This window comes from Mastomys coucha, unplaced genomic scaffold (assembly GCF_008632895.1).
Source record: "Mastomys coucha isolate ucsf_1 unplaced genomic scaffold, UCSF_Mcou_1 pScaffold12, whole genome shotgun sequence".
Taxonomy (NCBI): domain Eukaryota; kingdom Metazoa; phylum Chordata; class Mammalia; order Rodentia; family Muridae; genus Mastomys; species Mastomys coucha.
Window position 1 is genome coordinate 85,092,225 of NW_022196894.1, and position 13,236 is coordinate 85,105,460.

At 44.8% G+C, this 13,236-nt stretch overlaps 1 long non-coding RNA gene across 3 annotated transcripts in view; it reads left to right on the forward strand.

Moving 5' to 3' along the window:
• Positions 1-6,574: 6,574 nt before the first annotated feature.
• Positions 6,575-13,236, forward strand: part of LOC116086103 — a 19,706-nt gene continuing 13,044 nt past the window's right edge. The window contains exons 1-2 of one of the 3 annotated variants that reach the window (XR_004116823.1): positions 6,575-6,748; positions 9,436-9,594. This is a non-coding gene — a long non-coding RNA (uncharacterized LOC116086103). Of the gene's footprint in view, positions 6,749-9,435; positions 9,595-12,752; positions 12,796-13,236 lie in introns of those variants that run through there. The other 2 variants (XR_004116824.1, XR_004116826.1) reach the window with 2 other exon arrangements.

Here is a 13,236-nt window from a genome sequence, read left to right on the forward strand (position 1 = left end):
AAAGTTAAAAATAATAATAAAAAAAAAAAACCAAGAGTGTCTAAACGGCATTGTGCAAGGAAGGCAGGGAGGAACCTCCACAGGAACTCACAGTTGCTAGATAAAACACTACACTGTGGTAACCTTCCAGATTAAAAATGCTCACCTAGACCAGCTTCACTACCAAAGCAACTTGGCCACCAAATGCTCTGAGCCTGCGCAGCACACTATGCTCTGAGCCTGTGGAGAGGTGTGGCTCATGGATCCTAAACACACAAGTATGTTTCACATTCTATTTTTCACACTTTCTCTCTACTGTGCCTCTCAGATATCTTTCATATTTCTTCTCCACAGTTAAAACTAGAGAAGGGGAATGGTAGTAGATGGAAAACCAAATTAAATCCCAATTGCTAATGACGAGTTGCTCTGCGCAATGCTGAGTGGCAGACTCCAGAACTTGGCAAATAGACTTTCAGTCGCAGTTTTCTTCTGTCTTCTTTCTCCCCTTCCTCCTCTTCTTCCTCCTCCCCTTCTTGTTGAAATTATTTCCCTACACTCATTTTCATGGAGAGGTGGTTTTCTCTCTGCAGCACGGCATGATTTATACTGTAAAATGAATTATATATATTCTAGATAGCCTGTATAAAAGACATGCCATGGTATTTTATTTACAAGATGTAAGCCTAGATTGATTGGGTAGGTTTTGAGCTATTCTGACTTACATCCCAGCCACATGTTCTTTGTTCCCTGTTTCTCCTGACCACGTGGGTTCAGGGTCCATCTCCTCTTATAGCACCCTCACCCCCCTTTGTCTCCTGAGATCCCCAAATCTGTCATCAAGTCCCGCCTTTCTTCACGGCTCTGTCACAGGCTTTAGCCCTTTATGTATCTAACTTGAGGAGTAAGGCTTAGCATCACTTGGTGTACATGAGAGTGAGGATCTCATGGGGCAACCAGATCTTGGCCTCCAGTAATTAGCATTGGAAATACCAAGCAAGTCCGGTGCAGACCAACCCCAACAGTATTCTGCTTCTTGGGGGAGGACCATTATTCGGAGAAGAGATGAGAGGTACCAGGTTTCTTCCCTAGTATCAGTCACCCAGGGCACTCCTCCTCCAAGTGCTGGAGTGGGCAATAAGGTTAAAGGGGAAACACTTTGTCAAAACACGGGAGAAGTGTGGAGAAGAATTACATGGAGGCATGAATCTGGAAGTTTCTAGACTTTTGAGAGAAAACAATAGGGTGACTTCAAGAAAGGCAGACCCCCAATAAAAGCCCTGAACTTGCCTTCCTGTCTTTACAGTACTTCTAAAATGGACACAGCTTTAAAATCAAAGTGCTCACCCCTGAGATGTTTCCTCCAGCTCCCTCACCTCTATTCTGTACATTGTTCTTCAGGTCTCAGGAAGCGATTAGAGTGGGCTTTCAGGACCAAGCAGACTGCATTTCTTCTTCATTTAAACCCAGCCATTCTTTCTACATTGGCTGCTTTCAGTTCTAAGTTTACTTTTAATTATTCTTAGAACATCAGTTGTTCCTGAAGAGTTAACTCCCTCTTGAACACCAGGATCCAAGTAATTTTCTAATTGCTATATGATATGATATGGTATGATAGGATAGCAGTTTTCAGATTTTCCATGTGTGTACTGGCTGGTTTTTTGTGTCAACTTGACACAGGCTGGAGTTATCATAGAGAAAGGAGTTTCTGTTGGGGAAGTGCCTCCATGAGATCCAGCTGTGGGGCATTTTCTCAATTAGTGATCAAGGGGGTAGGGCCTCTTGTGGGTGGTGCCATCCCTGGGCTGGAAGTCTTGGGTTCTATAAGAGAGCAGGCTGAGCAAGTCAGGGAAAGCAAGCCAGTAAAGAACATCCTTCCATGGCCTCTGCATCAGCTCCTGCTTCCTGACCTGCTTGAGTTCCAGTCCTGACTTCCTTTGGTGATGAACAGCAATGTGGCATAAGCTAAATAAACCCTTTCCTCCCCAACTTGCTTCATGGTCATGATGTTTGTGAGGGAATAGAAACCCTGACTAATACAGTGTGTAAGGAAATGCTGCTTGAATCTTGCTTTGTGACATAATCATGTGGAATGTTTCATTTGATTTAAACAGCTTTAAATGTGTAGAGGGCTGCCCACTGGTGCCTTTAACAGAAAGTTTTCCAAGGAAGATCATTTTAAAACATGTTTTGGCCTTGGTCGAGCTTTATAAGCTCTCAATATCTGAAGGGTGACTTTTAGGGAACCGTAGAAAGTCGATTCTGCCAAGACATCTTCCTTGGCATTCTTAGAGCTCAGGATGTCTGCTCAGATGGCTCTGCTTCAGCTACACATAGGAGGAGCACCTGGGAGTGGAGCTCAACATGGAATCATGCATGGAGTTTAAAACTTTATAGGAAGAAGGAGCGGGTGGAACACACAGCTGCTCTGATAAGGCAGAGAAGCTGGCCAGCTGAAGAACTTGATAGATTGTGTTCTCCAGAGTCTGGGAGGGCAGACAGCTGTGGCATGCCTGACATAGTCAGTGTGAGGTATGTGCTTAAGAACTAAAGGAATGACACAGATTTGGGTACTGGCTCAGGCATGAATCTAAGCCCTCCTTAAAGGGACTGGAGGAATATAAGTGGATAGACCCAGTTTAAGAGACATCTGGTTCCAGAGCCTGGGCTTGAAGCTTGATAGCTGTACAGCTAAAAGGAAACCAATTGCTCTTGGATGTGACTTCCTTCTGTGTTCTTCATCTGTCGGTAGCATGCGTGGGCATTATTACTATGCCTGACTGAGGGTCTCACGGCCACCTTGTCTGGATGCAGCAAACCCAGTCAGCTTTTCAGTCATCTTACTCTGTGGTTAACGTGGCTGGGTACACTTTCCTCCAACATTTGCTTGAGCACCATCAGACTAGATAAGTGAATTATCCTATGATCAGATTAGACTTGACTGAAAATTTGGGAAATACCATATTTACATCTCAGCAGCACCAGTAGCTTCAGACTCAGTGCTGGGCCAGGGAGCTTTCAGGCTCACTGAGCGCATGCTACACCATCCGTGTCTCTACTCATCGATTGGTTCTACTTTGCAATCTGCAGAGCAGTCCAGCTTCCCTCAGGCTCCACCTCCGAGGTTCTCTTCCTGATGTTCACTCAGAAATCCACTGAGTAGAGGATATCGCATTCCTTCCATGGAGTGCCTGCCTAACCTAAAAGAGAATTCACTCACTCACACAGCAAAACCACATCATGGATCATAAGGAGCCAGAGCCCTTAGAGCAGAGGTCCTCAACCTGTGGCTCACTACCTGCTTATAGGCCCCGTTCGAGATATCCTGCATAGCAGACGCTTACATTATAACTCATAACAGCAACAAAGCTACAGTTATAAAATAGCAACAAAATAATTTTGTGGTCAGGTTTACTACAACATGAGGAGCTGTATTAAAGGGTCACAGCATCAGGAAGGCTGAGAACCACTACACCAAAGAAAGAGACAAAGGCTCTACCTTTGTTCAGCTTATATTATAACATATTGGAAAAATTAACAGAAGCATAAAACATGCACATATTAGACGATAAAGGTGACATAAGAATAAGCATGTGGCTGTCTTATATTAATTTAACATTAGTTAATGACATAATTTTTCATTCTCACTGGCTACATTTCAAGGGCTTACTGGGCTCTGGTTTCCAGTACACACTTAGATTCAGAACACTGTCATTGTGGTGAGTTCCATTGGCAGTGCTCATTGGAGTGTGTCACACTGATAAATCAAAGGAATAGGGGTGTGCTGGCGTGTGGCCACCTTGGAATTTCAGTACAAGCCTCAAAACTTAAGACACAGGAGACAAGTGCCCACCACACTGGAGATGTCAGCTGAGTGTGGTGGACATACCTACAACCCCAACACTTGACACATGGAGACAGGAGAGTTGCCACAGGTTCCAGGACAGCCTGGGCTACATAATGAGCTCCAAGACAGCTTTGGTTACAGAGTGAGACCTTATCTCAAGGCAAAACAAGGGAAGGAGAGGACAGAGAGTGAGATGACAGACAGACAGACAAGACAGACAGACAGACACACATACACATACACTCACACAGTGGGGCAGGAGGAGAGGGATCAACAATGACTCATGCAGGACTTTAGTACTAAAATTATTCATCTGGTCAGGTTGTTTCTGTTTCTCAAGCATATATAGGAGAACCCATGACGTATCAAGAGTCCAAATTCTTTAAGTGAGTTCCTCTGTGTCGAGAGTTCTGTAGAGTAATATCAACAAGAGACTCCTCCCAGGAGCCCCTCATAGAGATGGGCTTGTCTAGGGGCAGCGGAGTCTGAGATCTTACTCTTTGTAAGATTTCTATGAGCTTCTTGATCTTAAGTGAGCCGTCTGTTCTTTGAATGGTTCTTGAATGAAGCTGATGTGATGTGATGTGATGTGTGTGTGTGTTCAAAAGTGCACATGTGCAAAGCATGGCATTTATGTCAAAGTATGCTGTGTTACTATGCATGTGCATGATAACTTGTGTATATGTCTCTGTGTTGGATACATGTAAGTGTGTATGTACACATGTTCATGTATGCATAAATGGAGATCAGAGGAGGATATAGAGTATCCTCCTCTATTGTGATATGGCCAGGGGACATTGTAGGGTGTCTTCCACTATTGCTTTCTATTCCATTCTATTGTCTCCTGATTCCATTGAGACAGGCTTTCTCATTGAACTGGAAACTCAAGTGTTTTAGATTGGCTCTCTGGGAAAGGAGTTTGTAGGATCTGGATCTGCCTGTCTCTACACTTCCTCCTTTTACAGGCATGCAGTTATGCCTAGATGTTGCTGTTTTTAATATGACTGCTAGGGATTTGAACTCAGGTCCTTGTGATTGCAAGCACTCTTACCTGCTGAGCCATCTCCAAAGTTCCTCTGATCAGTAGTTTGAGAAGTAGGTCTCTACCAAGTCATATATCCTCTTTTTCCTTGGAGAAATGTAATGGCAGAGGGGCTGGCAGAGTTGCCCCTGAAAACATGCAGAGGAGATACACAGAGAAGCAGCCTTCCCTGTCGTTCATAGCCTCTCTGGAGGGGCCCACATAGGGGCGAACTATAAGTGTGCCCCAAGGGTCAGCCAGTCTAAAGCCATATAAAGCACCTGCCTTCACAACAAGGGACAAAGTCTGTGTTTGTACAGGGAAGAGCCTGGGTGGAGTGGCCATTGCCAGATATCAGTTACAAGATGTGCTTCAGCAGAGTGGGTCAGTGCCTCCTTAGTTGATGGCTTGCCACAACAAGAGGCATCAACAGCAGAAAAAAACTATGAGGCCCAGGAAGAAGGACTGAACATCATGCCATTCCTGGGGCAGATCCCAGGGTCCTGAGACCAAGCAGAAGTGAATGGAATTCACAGAGTGAGAGAGAAGCAGAGGTGTGGGCCACCTTGCTCTGTTCCAGCTATCTGCTGTAGTGCCAGATTTTCAAAGTCAGCTGGAATGCTGTTTCTGTTTTAAATGATCCAGTTTCCAGAGCTAGCATATATTTTAAACATTCTGTTTTGAGTTTTTAGCTCCTTGAAAACAAAACCATCTTTACACACTTCTTAAAATCTACTGGTGGAGGGTTGAGACTTATCTCAGCTCTAACCACCAAAAGGCAGGAAGGCACTGTCTACAGAAACATGACTGCATTGCATCGACGGCGTTTGATTGATCTTACCTACTAGGTATGGAGACGAAGTGCAAGGTTTTGCTCTCAGTGTCCGTGCGTACTGTAAGCCTGAGGCCATTCCTAGTTAGGTTGCATTTCACCTCCTTCCTCCCGATCCTTCTCACGTGAAGGTGCTTCTTTCTCCCCCTTTGCCTCCCTTTTTTCAGTTGTCCCCCCCCATTCCCATTTCTTGCAGTACTGAATGGCACTCTGGTATTTTGCTTGCTAACCAAACACTCTCTTGAACTTTATTCCCCGTCCTCTTTCTAGTTTTTGTTTTGAGATAGTGTCTCACTAAGTGGACTGGATTGGCCTTAAGCTTACTCTATAGCCCAAGCAAGACTTTGAATTTGTGATTTTTTTCCTGCTCAGTCTCTTAAGAGGCTGGGACTGTGGGCTGCACATGCTCCAGGCTGAGCATGAAGTTGGGCTCTTAAACCCAGAAGCGCTTGCCTATTTTCTTCATGACCTGCAGAGATAACCTAGATTCTTTAAAAACAAAAAGGAGGAGGAGGAAGAGGAGAAGGAAGAGGAGGAGGAGGAGGAGGAGGAGGAGGAGGAGGAAGAGGAGGAGGAGGAGGAGGAGAAGAATGACAACAACAGCAACAACAACGAAAACAGGGTCTCATGTAGCCCAGGCTGGCCTCCTGATCTCACAAGTCCCTGGCTTGATGTTTTAAATTCTTTAGAGGCGATGCACCATTCCCTCCTGTGTAACCTGGGCATCCACCACTCTCCTGCTCAGTATCGTGATTCCTAGCGTGCAGTTCTATGGTAGTGACAACACAGAAAATGATCTGTCCCTTTGTTCACCTCAAAGTTCTTAGAACTTTGAGTCATAATGAGCAAGCAGGGATACTCTGAGGTCATCACATTGTGAGAAAGCCATGTGGAAAGGCCCCAGGTATGTACCCCACCCTCTGACAATACCTGCTGAGCCTAGCTTCATACATACGGCTTCATATTGAGTGAAGCCTCCAGATAATTTTAACGCCAGCCACCCTACCGTGTTAGTCTCTCCAGCTGAAGCTCCTGGTTTGCAGGACAGAGACCAGTCCTCATGCCTGAGTCCGTGAGTGTTAACAAATTAACCTTGTTGTCTAGGACCATGCATTAGGAGCAGCAGTCTGAGGTGTTGGCACATTTATACTTTGGACTCCAGTTGCTCTTTCAGTCTTTCCTCTGAGGTGTCATAACCGCCTCTCTCAGGATAACCAAGATGTTCTTCGAATGACTTCCTGATTTAAGTCCTGCACGTCTTCCAGACATTTTCATCTCAACAAATTGCACCACCGTTTGCTCATTCCTTTGCTGACTCAAACCCTCAGAGTCATCTTGTGCATCACTTTCTCTCTCTTACCCAGTACAGAGCAGTGCCTGTTGGTTTTGGTATAAAACCATATGTAGATCATCCAACTGCTCCTCATATGATGCCAAGATTCCCCTCTGAGCTATTTCCATCTCTCCACTAAGCCCAGTCTCCTTGCTCCCACTACATTCTGATCCACACTGGAGACTTCTGGGAAACAGGATAGTGGTGAAAGAAGAAAGGCAAGATTGACCTTCAAGATTAGGACTGAGGAGGGATGCAAGCCAGGGGAAGTAAAAAAGATGAGCAGAAAGTGGGCACCTAGGCAAAGGTATATGTAGATGCTGAGAGGAGCTAAATGCTCTCCTGAAGCATGGAGGTGACAGATGTTGGTTGTGATTGTAGGCTGTGTATGTCACTAGGGTCACACCAGAGCTGTGGTAGCACAAAGGTGACAAGTTTTAAGGACTGTAGGAAGTGAGAGATCTGAGGTATGGAGAAAAGCTGGGTTACAAGCTGGAGGAGTAGCATATTTGTTTTGTGACAGAGTGCAGGACGTTGCTAGTGAGGGAGATAATGAGATGGTGACTCCCAAGGGCAAAGGTTCAAGGAACATTATTAGAATCTGGTGATGAGCACACAGCTATTGAGTAGTGGTTTTAGGGAGTTGATGGGATGGGCACAAACTGAGTGATCCCATGGGAAAGCAAGTGAAACATGGACAAGATGATCGATGTAAGAAGTCGTTAGCTAAAATTCCAACAAAGTTCTTTCTGTAGGGCTGATTTGGATATCTGTGTCCAACTTTCAACAAAACAATTACAGAGAAACTGTGCTGTGTGGTGTGTGTGTAAGTGTGTATGAGTGTATGGTGTGTGTGTGTGGTGTGTATGAGTATGGTGTGTGCGAGTGTGTGTGTAACTGTGTGTGAGTGTGGTGTGTGCCAGTGTGTGTATGTTGTATGGTGTGTCTGAGTGTGTGTGTCTACCATTCCAGCCACCCTTTGAAGATTCAGAGCTGAACTCTTTGGCTGGGACTCCACAATCTCTGTAACACACTGCAGTTCTTTTGTTTGAAGGGTCAACATGTCTAAGTCATAGCTATTAGCTAACACAGTGGCCCCTTTGTGAACGCTCTGTGCCCCCTTTATGTGGCTGCATGAGGCTAAGTGCTTTGTGGTAGGAGGAAAGACTTCAGAAGCATGGAGAATGAATGAGTGCGGCCACTGCTCTCAGGGACTGCTAGGGGACGATGTGTCCTCCACTGCTCTCAGGGACTGCTAGGGGACGATGTGTCCTCCACCGCTCTCAGGGACTGCTAGGGGACGATGTGTCCTCCACTGCTCTCAGGGACTGCTAGGGGACGATGTGTCCTCCTTTGTCCTTTGCTTTGGAAGTACAAACAGTTGAGGGTTATGCCTAGCTACTTGGAATTTCAAAGAATAATGTGTTTGAAAGTTGTTTATGGTTTTAATTTTATTTTCAAAATCCTCCTTACTAATTTATTTTTAATTTGTATCTACTGGGGATTGAACCCAGGGCCTTGTACACAGTAGGAAAGTGTTCTACCACTGAGCTACATCCCCAGCCCTCCTTTTCTTTTCTACTCTCTTCTCTCTTTCTTTCTTCCTTTCTTCCTTTCTCTTTCTTTCTTTCTTTCTTTCTTTCTTTCTTTCTTTCTTTCTTTCTTTCTTTCTTTCCTTTCCTTCTTTCCTTCTCTCTCTCTCTTCCTTCCTTCTTCCTCTCTCTCTCTTTCTCTGTTTTCCTCCTTCCCTCCCTCCCTCCCTCCCTCCTTCCCCCTCTCTCTCTTTCTCTCTCTCTCTGTCTTCCTCCCTCTCTCTCTCTCTCTCTCTCTCTCTCTCTCTCTCTCTCTCTCTCTCTCTCTCTTTCTCTCTCTTCCTTTCTAGGTTATTTGCTACCCTGTAGCCCTGCCGGGGGCATTAAACTTACAATCCTCCTGCCTCAGCCTTCTGAGTGTTGTTAGGATTATGGACCTGTTACAGCAGACTTAGCTTTCTTTACCTTTTATTTTTAAAGTCAGCATACAAAGTAATGTGTTTCCTCGTGACATTTTAATATAAATCTCAATCCTATATTTCCTGTATACAACTCCATTCTCCAATACCCTCACTCTTTCTGGCCTCCTTTCTCCCCACAGTCAGCTTCTGCGTCACATCTATTCACTTACCCTCTCGCCACCTCCTAAGATTCTCCTCTCCACGCATAGCTCTCTTTTAATACTTTTATTGCGCGCGCGCGTGCGCGCGCGCACACACACACACACACACACACACACACACACACACACAATTTAAATCTATATTCTACATATGAGAAAAAAAAACCATGTGGGCTTGTCTCTCTGTGCCTGACATATTGCATGTAACACAATGATTTCTGGTTCTACCCCTCCCCCTCCCACCAATGTCATGACTTCATTTTTCCTTGCAGTTGAATACAGTTCCATTGTGTAGATGTCTCCCTTTGCTTTACCCACTCATCTGCTGATGGGCGTGGGAGCTGGCTGCATTTCCTTGCTATTGTGACTAGTAGAGCAGCAATCATGGATGTGCAAGCATCATTCATATACACTGACTTAGAGTCCTTCAGGTAAGTACCCAGGAGTGGTGTAGCTGGTCAGTACTTCTACCTGGAGCGCTTTTGAGGGGCCGTCACACTGACGTCCTCAGTGCAGTTGACACTCCCACAAGTGGCGAGGAAGAGTCACTCTTTCTCCACATAACTGGTATTTGCATTTTCCTGGTGGCTAATAATTGTGTGTGTGTGTGTGTGTGTGTGTGTGTGTGTATGTGTGTGTGTTTATAGTCCATTTGTATTTGGAGAACTTTCTATTCAGTTCATTAACTCATGGATTGGTTTGATGGTTGGGGTTTTACATGTTAACCTTTTGCGGCTCTTTCTCTGCCTATGTACTTGTGTGTGATGTGCATGGATACACATATATGAGAACACATGCCCATGTGTTCACATGCGCATGGAGGGTAGAGGCTGACTTCGGGTGTTTTCCCCAGCTGTTCCTACACTGTTTGTTGAGGCAGATTCTCACTGGACCTGGAGCCGATCAAATTGGCTAGAGTAGTTGGCCAGTAAGACATGGGGGGATTCTCCTACCTTTGTCTTCCCACTGCTAGTACTACAAGATGTTGTGGTAGCTTGTTTTCACATGGGTGCTAGGGATCCAAACGCAGGTCTCCATGTGGCACGGGAAGCCCCTTGCTGACTGAGCCATCTTGCGTGTCCTTGCAGTTCGGTATATATATCTTAGACTGTAATACCATGTATTACATGTGGCTTGAAAAGGCTGTTTCCGATTCTGTGGACTGCTTCTAGTTCTAGTGATCATCCCTCCATTGTGCAGAGCGGTTCCGATTCATGCAATCCCATCTATCCGTTCTACCAGAAGTCAGGAATCCAGCAGAGCGGAGAGAAATGCAGGTGGCAGAGGCCAGTCTCATGCAGTTTCAGAGGGGAAAGGGGACTTTTAGCAATGGTGTGTGGGGGATCATTTGTGTGATATTTTGACCAAGAGTCTACCTGCATTGTGCCCATGTCCCAAACACTTGCCTGAGGCTAAATTTAAAGTAACAGATTGAGTTCTTTGGCAGAGAAAATGTCAGAACATCACGGTGATTGTGGCACTGGTTCAGGAGGTTATGGGGCCGTTAGGAGGAGGAGCTTTGTTGGAGGAAGTACGTCACTGGGGGTGGGCTGAGAGAGTTTATCACTTCACTCTACTTCCTGTTCTCTCCCTGCTTTTGAAAGTTGGGTAAAAAATAACCACAGAACTTCTTTTTTTCCCTGACAAAAGGCCATACTGTCCCTCTCATTGCAATGTTCCTCTAACTTTCTGGGACCATAAACCACAGTATCCTTTTCTGTTCTCTGGGTTGCTTTGGTCACAGTATTTTGTCACAGGAAAAAAAAAAGTGAACTAATACAACTACCATAGCCCTTGACCCTTGGAGTTGTATATTGAAGAATAATAAATAAAATGCCTTTCTACCTAGACTTTCATTATAGCATCATTTTCTTTTCATAGCCAATGGTCATGGATAAACTTTTAGCAGATCACTACACATCTGCAGTGTGCCAGCTTACAGAGGACTCATCTTGTACTAGACACTGTATATAGTTTTCTCACTTAATCTTCATGATAACATCAAAAGGCAGATGCCCCTCTCTAAGAGTCTTATGTAGACATTAAAATATTTATGACAAACACAAGATGGCATTAAAACGTTCATGATAAGTGAGCAAGATAAGTGTTAAATATAAAAGCTAGATGGCCATGTGTCTAGCATGGTTATAGCCAGATACCTTCAAAGTTATCTATGAACTAAATTGTTGAAATGAAGTTCACAAAAACGGAAGTGATTTGTTAAAATTTATTCTGAGTGCTTGTGACTGTTAGGATGTCATGTAGTTTTCAGTGACGGGGGGAGAGAGAGAGAGAGAGAGAGAGAGAGAGAGAGAGAGAGAGAGAGAGAGAGAGAGGCGGCTGTAGGTACATTTGCCCATACCTAAAAGCAAGTTCTCTAAGCTAGAGGCTGATAGATTGACAGTTACCTTCAAGGCCATGGACTTCCTCCCTGTCTTTCAAGCCAATGCCCCTATGCACCCCAGCCTCTTCCAGCATGCTAGGTACCATCTCTTTATAGAGGACCTTCTGATTTCTCTGCAGACCCCACATGCTGTCTCCGGGTGACTTCTGAGCATTGTTACTTCTGAACACCCTAGTTAGCATGCATCCTCCTTCATTCACTGTGCCAGCCCCACACACTACTTATGTACTCTTTGCATGCCACATGCCACCATTCTGTAGGTTATAGAATCCGGGGTGTTTTATTTCAACCAGTGCACAGTATGTCTGTATATTGTCTACCCATCTCACTCCAGTAAGGTATAAACATCTCAGAGGCAGGGGCATTGTGTCATCCATGTTATATCTCAGGTACCTAGGATTCCAGGAACTTAAGGAGGTCTTGAAAATGCATGGAGTGTTTGCCTCAGTCAGGCTTAGTATTGCTGTGATCAGAGACCATGATCAAAAGCAACTTGGGGAGGCCAGGGTTTATTTGGGTTATGCTTCTGCATCTTAGTCCATCTTTGAAGGGAGTCAGGACAGGAATTCATACAGGAGGAACCTGGAGTGCGGAGCCGATGCAGAGGCCATGGAGGGGTGCTGCTTCTTGGCTTGCTCCCTGTGGCTTGCTAGGCTTGCTTTCTTAGAGAACCCATGACTCAGGATGGCACCTCCTCAATCATTCACTAATTAAGAAAATGCCCGACAGGTGGCTTTTTGTGGAGGCATTTTCTCACCTGAGGTTCCCTCCTCTTTGATGACTCTTGCTTATGTCAAGGTGACATAAAACCAGCCAGCACAGTGTTGCTATAGTGGCATGCTAGATCAGGAAAAACCCTGAAGAAAGTGGGGGAAATTCCTGGCAGGAATTCTGAGAAAACACAATCATGGTTTACTCAGAAAGTAACTCAAGCAGATCCTGGGCCATCAGGGCTTTCATGTTTCCCTTTTGGACCTGCCCCAACCGTGAGTCACTGGGCTAAGACTTTACAGTTGTGACACTCTATTGCTTGGTTCATCTGTTTCATTTTGTTTGGAACCAGTGTCTTGCACTGATTTTAACATGGTGAAAAGGCCACAGTTGTGAACCTGGGACTGTATTTTTTTTTCTATCCTTACCATCTTCAGCTTCATCGTCATCATCATCATCATCATCATCATCATCATCAGCAGCAGCAGCAGCAGCAGCAGCAGCAGCTTCCTGTACTGTATGTATATGCTTGTCCATTCTTGTCCGTAGCTGTGGCTTTCAGAGTGTGCTGCACAGCACCTTTCTCTTTATGGCTATAGATGGCAGTACATCACCATCTACATCGGCACAGAGTTTGGGTTTGCTAAAGTCAGAGCTGTTGGTCAGAGGAAAGCAGCTAATGAGCAATCAGTCCAAGCTGAGTGGCAAATTGACGTCTTCATTAAGTGAACAAACTGGCTTCCTTTATAAACAAGGTCAGGATATTTATAACCCAATGGATTTATTAAATTAAAGCCTAGCCAGGCTTATGGAGACTCACTGTGGAATCTAGTGACTTATCTGCAAGAAGTACATGCAAAAATTGTCCTTCCAGGACTCGTACTCTTCTTACGTAATCGTTAATAAAAGTCGCTCTCCGTATGTTTCCTTTGTTTTTCCACACAAGGTAAATGGAAAA